General features: G+C 43.4%; 1 long non-coding RNA gene across 1 annotated transcript in view; it reads left to right on the top strand.

Moving 5' to 3' along the window:
- Positions 1–6,914, top strand: part of LOC122155244 — an 8,891-nt gene extending 1,977 nt beyond the window's left edge. The window contains exons 2-3 of the long non-coding RNA XR_006167188.1: positions 805–850; positions 4,769–6,914. This is a non-coding gene — a long non-coding RNA (uncharacterized LOC122155244). The remainder of the gene's footprint in view (positions 1–804; positions 851–4,768) is intronic.
- Positions 6,915–8,113: the final 1,199 nt, after the last annotated feature.

Below are 8,113 nucleotides of genomic sequence, written 5' to 3'. Positions count from 1 at the left end.
TGAAGATACTGCTTTGACCTTGTTTCACTGCTCCTAGAATGTGGAGTTCTGTTTCTTAATACATGGATTCATGAAAACTGTCTGGGTCTTAGAAGACTGTCTTTAAGCAAGTCAGTCTAAAGTAGACGTAATATTCCCTCCTTGCTTCTGAAAGCAAGAGCTGTGGTCTGTTCTGCAGTCCTGTATCCTAACTCACCTCCTCTGGAACTGCATAAATTAACAGAATGCCACTACATGGATGTGAAGATGATATGGTTGTGTCTGAATGCCAGATCAGTGAACAGAGGGAAGCTGCTTTATTCATAACACTAGGGCTATGCATTCTCTTCACTCTTTAGGTTTTGTGGAAAATTATTTCTCAACCCCAAGTGATATACCCAAAAACTGTGTTTCAGGCTTCAAATACTGGGTAGTGGGTTTTTTTATTATTCATGGTGCTACCTGAGGTGACTGTCTATGTCTATACCAGGGGGATATTCATAAGCTAAATTCCTCTCTATGGCTTGTTAATTAGCTTATAAAAGCAGCTGCCATCCCGTCCTACTTCACATGCCATCTTGTGAGCTTATTTAATACCATCTTCTCTTTGATACCTTCCTCGCATGGAGAAGAACCAAGTAAATTTGAAATAGCTGAAACACGCTGATAACTGATGGTAGCTGACGTTCAAAACAGCAATGTGAATATGACCTGGCGATTGATTTTTGTTATTGTTGCTTATGAAAAATAGGTCTAGAATTCCAAACAAATACCAAATCGTCACAGTAAGACAGAATGTGACTTCCATGTTCCTACCTCCTACAGTTCTGCATAGCGAGGACAAGTCTGCACGTGCAAGCCACTTATCTGGGTACGTATCTTTGTAGCGTGATTGCTGTGCATCATCACTCCTGTGCAATGACTGCCTGGGAAGCGACAGCTTAGCCTGAGTGGCAGCACTCACAAAGTCTCTGTTTCTGAGGAAATGAAGGCCAGTCCTAGGAATTTTCACTTCCTCTCTTCACTTGACCTCAAAATCCCAAGTCTTTACTCTGACCTTCTCTCTTAGTGGGAAAAGAGGTTCACCAGCTGGCACCAGCAGCAACACCTCTACTGCAACTACAGTCTGAAATGTCACTAATAACAAAGCTAGACAACTTAGACAACTTACTCCAAGATATCTTATATACACTCAACTGTTGTCTAATTATGGGCAGATTTATAATGCCCTGCAGCATAATCCATTTGAAAAGGTAGGTATGCCCCAGTGAGTGTTTGGAGGGGCTGGGAAGGGCAGGGGATGACTGACATGAGGTTCTCCATATCACCCTGTAACTAGCCAAGCCCAGGATTGTCTGCAAAGGGCTGGCATTCCCAGGTACCTGAAAACCATCTGTGCTCTTTTTAGACAGTATTACACTACTGGTTTCTAGTAAGGGGAAAAAATAAAAGAAAAAAAAAAAAAACTATTTGAATTCAAGGAGAAAATGCATCCTAGGTCTGCAAAATTCTTTCTCTACCACGCAAAAGTAAAGGCTGTGGTGAAGGATGTGTCATCCTTGCCGAACCTGACTGACTACTCAGACAAAAAGTTTCAGGATGCTTTGCTGCTTTGCTTCAGGTGAAGAATGGCATGTGACATCCCTTTCCCACCAGGGTCTTGCCATGACTGACTGTTCACGCAGTATTTTCTACACAGCTCCTGAGTTTGTGTTGCTGCAAGCAGAGAAACCTAACAGTGACAGTACAAGGTCAATTATGTAATGATGCATTATTTCTGTTCCTTTAAAAATTCCCTTTACAATGATGTTTCATCAACACCTGCTGGCATTTGCCAGAGCTTCAGAAGTTTATAGGAAGGTACTTAATAGTGCTGGCAGCAATAGGAGGCTATTTCTGCCTAGCTGTTGTGTCGTAGTGGGTCATACATTTCTTCAGCCAAATAACATGCATGCAATATGCATTCATTTGTGAGGATGAATTATTACCAAAAGTTCATATTTTGTTGAGGAGTGCATCTTCCCTCATTATTCAGTTTGATATTTGGTGTTAGATATTGCAGTGCAGCTGGGCTGCACACAGTATCAGAAATGGGACAGGAAGCTCTCCAGGAAACTTCACAGCCACTTCACACCAGAGCTGCTCTGATTTGCATCCAGGTACCTGTGAGCCCAAAGGGATGAAGAGCATGACTGACACCCATCCCTTTCTTCTGCTCATTCTTGGAAATGGGAGTGAAGGATCAAATGGGAGCTGCAACAGTAGGTCTATAGACAGTCAGGGTTTCCCCTCATTAGCATGAAACTTCCATTAGCAAGGCTGAGCATTATAACAGATGCTTGTCATCCCAGCATGTCAAACAACTGGGTTATGGCATTGGCTTGAGGCACTGATAGTCTTATTAAAATGCTACCACCGTAATTACAAGTACCTTGTAACTTGTAAGAAGGAAAACCAGATCAGAGCAGTTGTAAAGATCCTAAATATCTTTACCAACTTAATGGAGAAAAGTAGGACTTTTTAAACAGATTTGCATGCACATCTCCCCTGTGCTGAACTTTTACAGAGTGTAATGGCTGCAGGCTATGGAGGACAGTGGAGAATTTGATCTAATATATAAAAAAGGATGGCAGTTAGCTCAGTTTGCATTAATTTTTGCAAGCAGACTTGTTTCATGTTCAGTTGTGGGGCATACCAAAGCTATTTTGGTAACAAACGGGGAAGATAAAGATTTAGCTCTTCACCGTGCCAGAAGCTCTTCTTCTTCCAACTGAGAAGTGGAGGTGTCATCCTTACAAGATGATTTTCTTCTCCAAAACCCCAAGGCTATGGAGGGTGATTTATCTCCTGGAAGAAATGGAAACCTCCTTACCAAGATTCCCACTCCACAAACTTCAGATGCTATCACAGCATTGTGTGCTCTAGCTGTGCTTGCTCATAGAGCCAACCAGTATGTTGGGTATGCAAACAAAAGAACCTGGCTATGCAGTGAGAGCTGCATTAAGAATTGTTTTGTGCTGAGAAAGCCTTTTTGAACATGTACAACTTGACATAAGAAAGTTTCCTAGAAGACTTTTTGTTATGATCAGGGATTTGTGATTTGTACAGTGAACAGGGAATTTTGTTACCATAAAGTATGCAGTGAAGGAAAAAAGAGGCAGCCTCCCCCTGCCATGCACATCCACAACTCTCTAAAGCCGAATTCAGAAGTGAAAAGTGGTTGCCTTTCTCTTCTATCCAGCTGAGTCATGTTAAGCAGAAAGACAAAAATGGGAAGCTCTTTTATGACAATGGTATTCCTCTCCATTACAAATGCAGAGACAGCACCATAACCCCTTGTAAACTTGAGAGGTCATCATCAGCAAGACCAGAATACCATGAGGCAGCCACTGGGAATTGTGAACCACCTGTGATTACCACAGCTCTCAAGATGTATAAATTTCACTCAGACTTACAATGAAATGTTCTCTTCCTTCTCGGTCCTCAATTATTGCTCCTGTGATGTTCCACATTCAAGAGCTGGTGCACTTTGCCTTCTTTCCCCAAACACCTTCACAAATCTTGTAGTTGAAAAAAAAACTATTACATTTAATTTTCTGCCTTCTCTTTCTGTGCTGCATGCAATCATAAAAGTCTGATAAAGAGACCAGAAGATTAGAACCCTGACAGGAGATGAGATGCTAAGGAACTTACTTTGCATTAATGTTTTCTTCCCAGCTCTGCATGTGATTTAGATATATCTTTCAACATCTACGATGTCTTCTCTATGTGAGTAGCTCTAAATCAGACATGTAAGGAAATAAAAATATGACTTAATTTCTTCTTTTTCTGCTCAGATCCACCTTTCTGTGAGGAAGACTTAGATCGCTGTAGGATATAGCTGTTTCCATAAAAATGCAAACCTCTTGCATGATTATTGAGGCTAACATCAATTCAAAAGAAGTTGATGGGAAACAGGGAAGAAAAAGGTCATTACACATTAACCTTATTGCAACAGCTCTGAAGTCTTATTTTCTGTGTGGATTCTTGGGAAATACCTCTGAATGACATTGTAAGAAACAGGATCACCTCAATGTAACAATGCCTCCTTGTACATGCATTTTAGCAGGTTTAACATGCTCAAGTATCATAGAATCATAGAATAGTCTGAGTTGAAAGGGACCCACAAGGACCATTAAGTCGAACTCCTGGCTCCACACAGGACTACCCAAAATCCAGCCCCTGCATCTAAAACTGTTGTCTAAATGCTTCTGGAACTCCAGCACTTGAGGCTGTGCCCACTGCCCTGGGCAGCCTGTTCCATACCCACTGACCTCTGGAGAAAAAGCTTTTCTTAGACTTCATCTGACCCTCCCCTGCTGCAGCCTCATGCCATTCCTTTGGGTCCTTTTGCTGTCACCAGAGAGTGAAGATCAGTGCTGCCCCTTTACTCTCCTCGTGTTGGAGGAAGCTCTAGATTGCCATGAGGTAGTCTTCAGAACAGCTGTAAGCAGATAAAGACCATGCTATGTTACATGCTATAGACATGATTTCCCTCAATGGGATAAAACTTCACTTGTCCACACTACTCTGCTAAATGTAGTATGAGTTTAAATTATGAATAAGTCTAGTCCTGCCAGTTTCATGCCAGGTACGTCCTCCCCTCCAGGACAGACTCTAGCCACATCTTTGAAAAAGTGCCAGTTTTGTCTGTGAGAAAGCAATAAGACAATAATTATGGACTGGGCAGCTGTTTATAACTCTGTGCTTTCTTATATTTCTGTAGCTAATGCACTCTCCTTTGATGCAGATAAGAACAAGATCTGGATCTTCCAGGAGAGGCAGGAGCACCTGGTGCTGTTGTATGGAAAGTGGTGCAATACACTGTGCCTGAAGGGAGCTCCTCAGTGCCGGAGTTGGACACATCCATGGATGGTGCCTGCACAGCTTCACTGTGCAGTTTGTTCCACTGCTTGTTGATCTCATAGCAGAAGGTTCTTTATCTCCCATTTGACCTCCTCTTGTCCACTGTCTGTTTTCCTCCTACCACAGATTTGGTGACTCTGATAACTGCCTCATAGTTAGTGGAGGCTGCTCTTTACTTCATGAAGATATTTCATCCCTGGTCTGGACAAGTCCTGGTCCACCAGCCTTTCCTCACAGGGCTGATATCCAAATACTAAACATTAAGAGGGCTTAGCAGCAACTTTATAAACTTAGTTCTTGCAACAGGGCTGAAATTTGGATGCAAGATTGTAAATGAGATCTAATTAACACTATATAGAAGGGAATACTCTCAATTTAACTCCTCTCAATACATTGTCCATGCTCCTTCTGATGTAGCCCAGGCTGCATCAGGCTCTTGATCTTCCTCCCTGCCAGAGCAAACTACAGAAAATTTTATAAGGTTCCTGTTGGCCCATTCCTCCAGCTGCCCAGGTTTCTCTGAGTGGCAGTCCATGATGATGGCTGTCCCCATCATCATGGTGTTTGGTGTCAGCTGCAGACTTGATGAGGGTGAGTTCTTGCTCCACCTCCATGTCACTGACAAAAGTGGTAAATCAGATACACGGCAGAATAAATCTAGAACTGTGCTTATAAGGGCCTCCAAATACAATATTATCAAGCTCAACAAAGAAGACAGTTATTCACTCATCTACTAATCTGTTCATTTAGACCAGTATGTTCCAGTTAGGATACAAAGATGTTGCTCAAGTGAGAAATTTCATCTCAGTAGGGAAAATTAATTTACAGTGAGGGTAAACACTGCAGTAAGTATCCAGGGGGGCTGTGGAGTTTCCAGCTTGGAGATACTCAAAATCCAACTGGACAAGACCCTGGGTAATCTGCTCTGCTTTGGATAGGGGTGGGATGAGAGACCTCTGGAGTCCCACAGTGCCTACATCATTATGATTCATAATACAATCTTGGAGATCCATGTAGGCTATTCCCAATCACCCTCATCTCATTCATGTAACAAAGCTTTCCCCAGAGAGGCTTGATAACAGCACAAACAGCATACCTACCACGGAATGTTACTTATTCCAAAGGCCATAAAATCAGCTCCTTCAAGCAAATTAATACACAACTTGAAACTCATGTTCATCACGTATAGAATACAAGTTGTAAAACTACTAAGCATCATCCTTAGCATACTTGCATGCTATCATAGCAGTTTATTCTGTTTCACTCCTGGTCCTCTTGGTGTCCATACCGCATTCATGCTGGTTTGCCCCAGGCTCTCACACAGAGACAGCCAACCAGCTCCCTCCCAGAGGGCACAAAATTCCCAGTTCCTGGCTTCAGGGACACAAGACACTCTGCCACATGGTAGCTCAGATTTTTCTTTCCTATGTGTCAGCGTTTACCTTCTGAGAAACCCAGCAATGATGTAGGTTTGCTTTTAGTCTCATCATGCCAAGATACTCGTTTCACTGTGTTGCTTCATCTGAAGTAGATGAACGCTCTCCTACAGGGCAGCTAGGAGCTGGTAGAACAGCTGAAGGATGTAAAAGCACTCAATGGCTGAAATCCTTGACTTCTCAGCAAGGGGAGAAAACATGACTGTGAGGCAAAGCCTGAAGTCATGGCACAACTGTTCAGTATTTTTAAGGAAGTATACATCTCGAGCAGGCTGGGGCAGCTCCATGCTGCTGCTACATTGCTACTGTCACGCTGCCACTGCCACCCAAGCCAACCCCACAGAGAGCAGCCCGACGGAGTTCACCCATATTGCAGATGCACCTTTGGTTGCAGTGTGGGCATGCTCTGCACAACTGATGGTAATCACCATAAGGACACACAACATCTGCAGCCCTCCCTGCCACCATCTCCCTGCCCTCTGTAAGGATCCAACATCGCTGGTGTGGAAGCAGCTGCTGGCGTGGCTTCAGTGGGAGCAGAGAAAGCCTTCACTGCCCTGCATAGGTGCAGAGGCAGCCTTGAGGGCACACAGTGCGCTGTTCCAGCAAGAGCCCATCTCCACCAGCACTGGTGGTGACACAAGTCAGAGCAAGGGCTCGTTCGTGCTGGAACATGAGCAGTCTCCTTGCTGGCTTCACATCCTCAAAAAGATCAAGTTTTGCCCATCAAATGGACTGATGGATTTGTTCCATACATACTAATACACATTTCATGCATAATAATAATAATAAAAACATCCTGCTCCACAAGGGCAAATGAGTTAATTCATTCATTCTTTGGTCTGCATTTCCTTCCCCTTTCTCCCCTCTTTCTGCAGACTTTGACAAGTTTCCACAACTAAAAAAACTGCACCAACAGATTGAAAAATAAATCCATTTCTGTGTAATTGTTTTAAATGGGAGCAGCCCATAAAGGTGCTTGTTCCAACATGCGTTGTAGGATTTTTGCACCTGCAAACAAGTTTTTATCTAGCAGGCAGAACTTATTCAAAAGGTCTTACTTGTGCTGGGACTAGAGGCAGGAATGAGTCACAGCTGTTTAATACTCATGAAGTGCCCTGCCCCAAGGAGTGCCTCTGTTTTTCTCCCCTCCCTGTCTCGCGCTCTTTCTCTCAAGACTTAATTGTCCTAAGTTATAATGCTTTTGAGAAATCACTTTTAAAATTATGACTCTTGTTAAAGTTAATTAGACACGAACCCGGCCAGATGAGATGGGACAGTTTCATAATTGTTATTCTAGTTTAAAACACTAGGAATCCCTGACCACAGGAAGTTCAAAGGACTAGCAGCAAAAGAAACAGATAATCTTCAATCTCAGGGGACACCAGCTTCACTCAGGATGCCAACAGAGTCATGACATGAGCTGGGCTTTAATTACAGCTGAGGTGGGGCCTCTCCCATTGACAAACAATAGGATTTCTTGCAGGTCTGAAGTTTGCCACAGCAGAGCTCTTCTCGAAGCTGAGTATCACCCCCAAAAAATAAGGTGCTGCCCCATACAATCCATCTGGGAAAAAAAAACTAAGCTGCAGCGAGATCAAGTCATTTCAACGGGCAAAAATGTACCAGTATTTCATATCACAGACCATCTCAGTTTGGAAGTGACCATAAAGAGGATCCAGTTCCAACCCCCCACCCGAGGCAGGGCTGCCACCCACCAGATCATGCTGCCCAGGGCCCCATCCAACCTGGCCCTGGGGATGAGGCACCCACTGCTCCTCTGAGCAACAAAT

This window comes from Centrocercus urophasianus, unplaced genomic scaffold (genome assembly GCF_019232065.1).
Source record: "Centrocercus urophasianus isolate 14NV4802_14NV808 unplaced genomic scaffold, USGS_Curo_1.0 seq_11, whole genome shotgun sequence".
NCBI lineage: Eukaryota > Metazoa > Chordata > Aves > Galliformes > Phasianidae > Centrocercus > Centrocercus urophasianus.
Note: the sequence above shows the minus strand (reverse complement) of the source record. Positions and strands in the feature narration are given on the sequence as shown.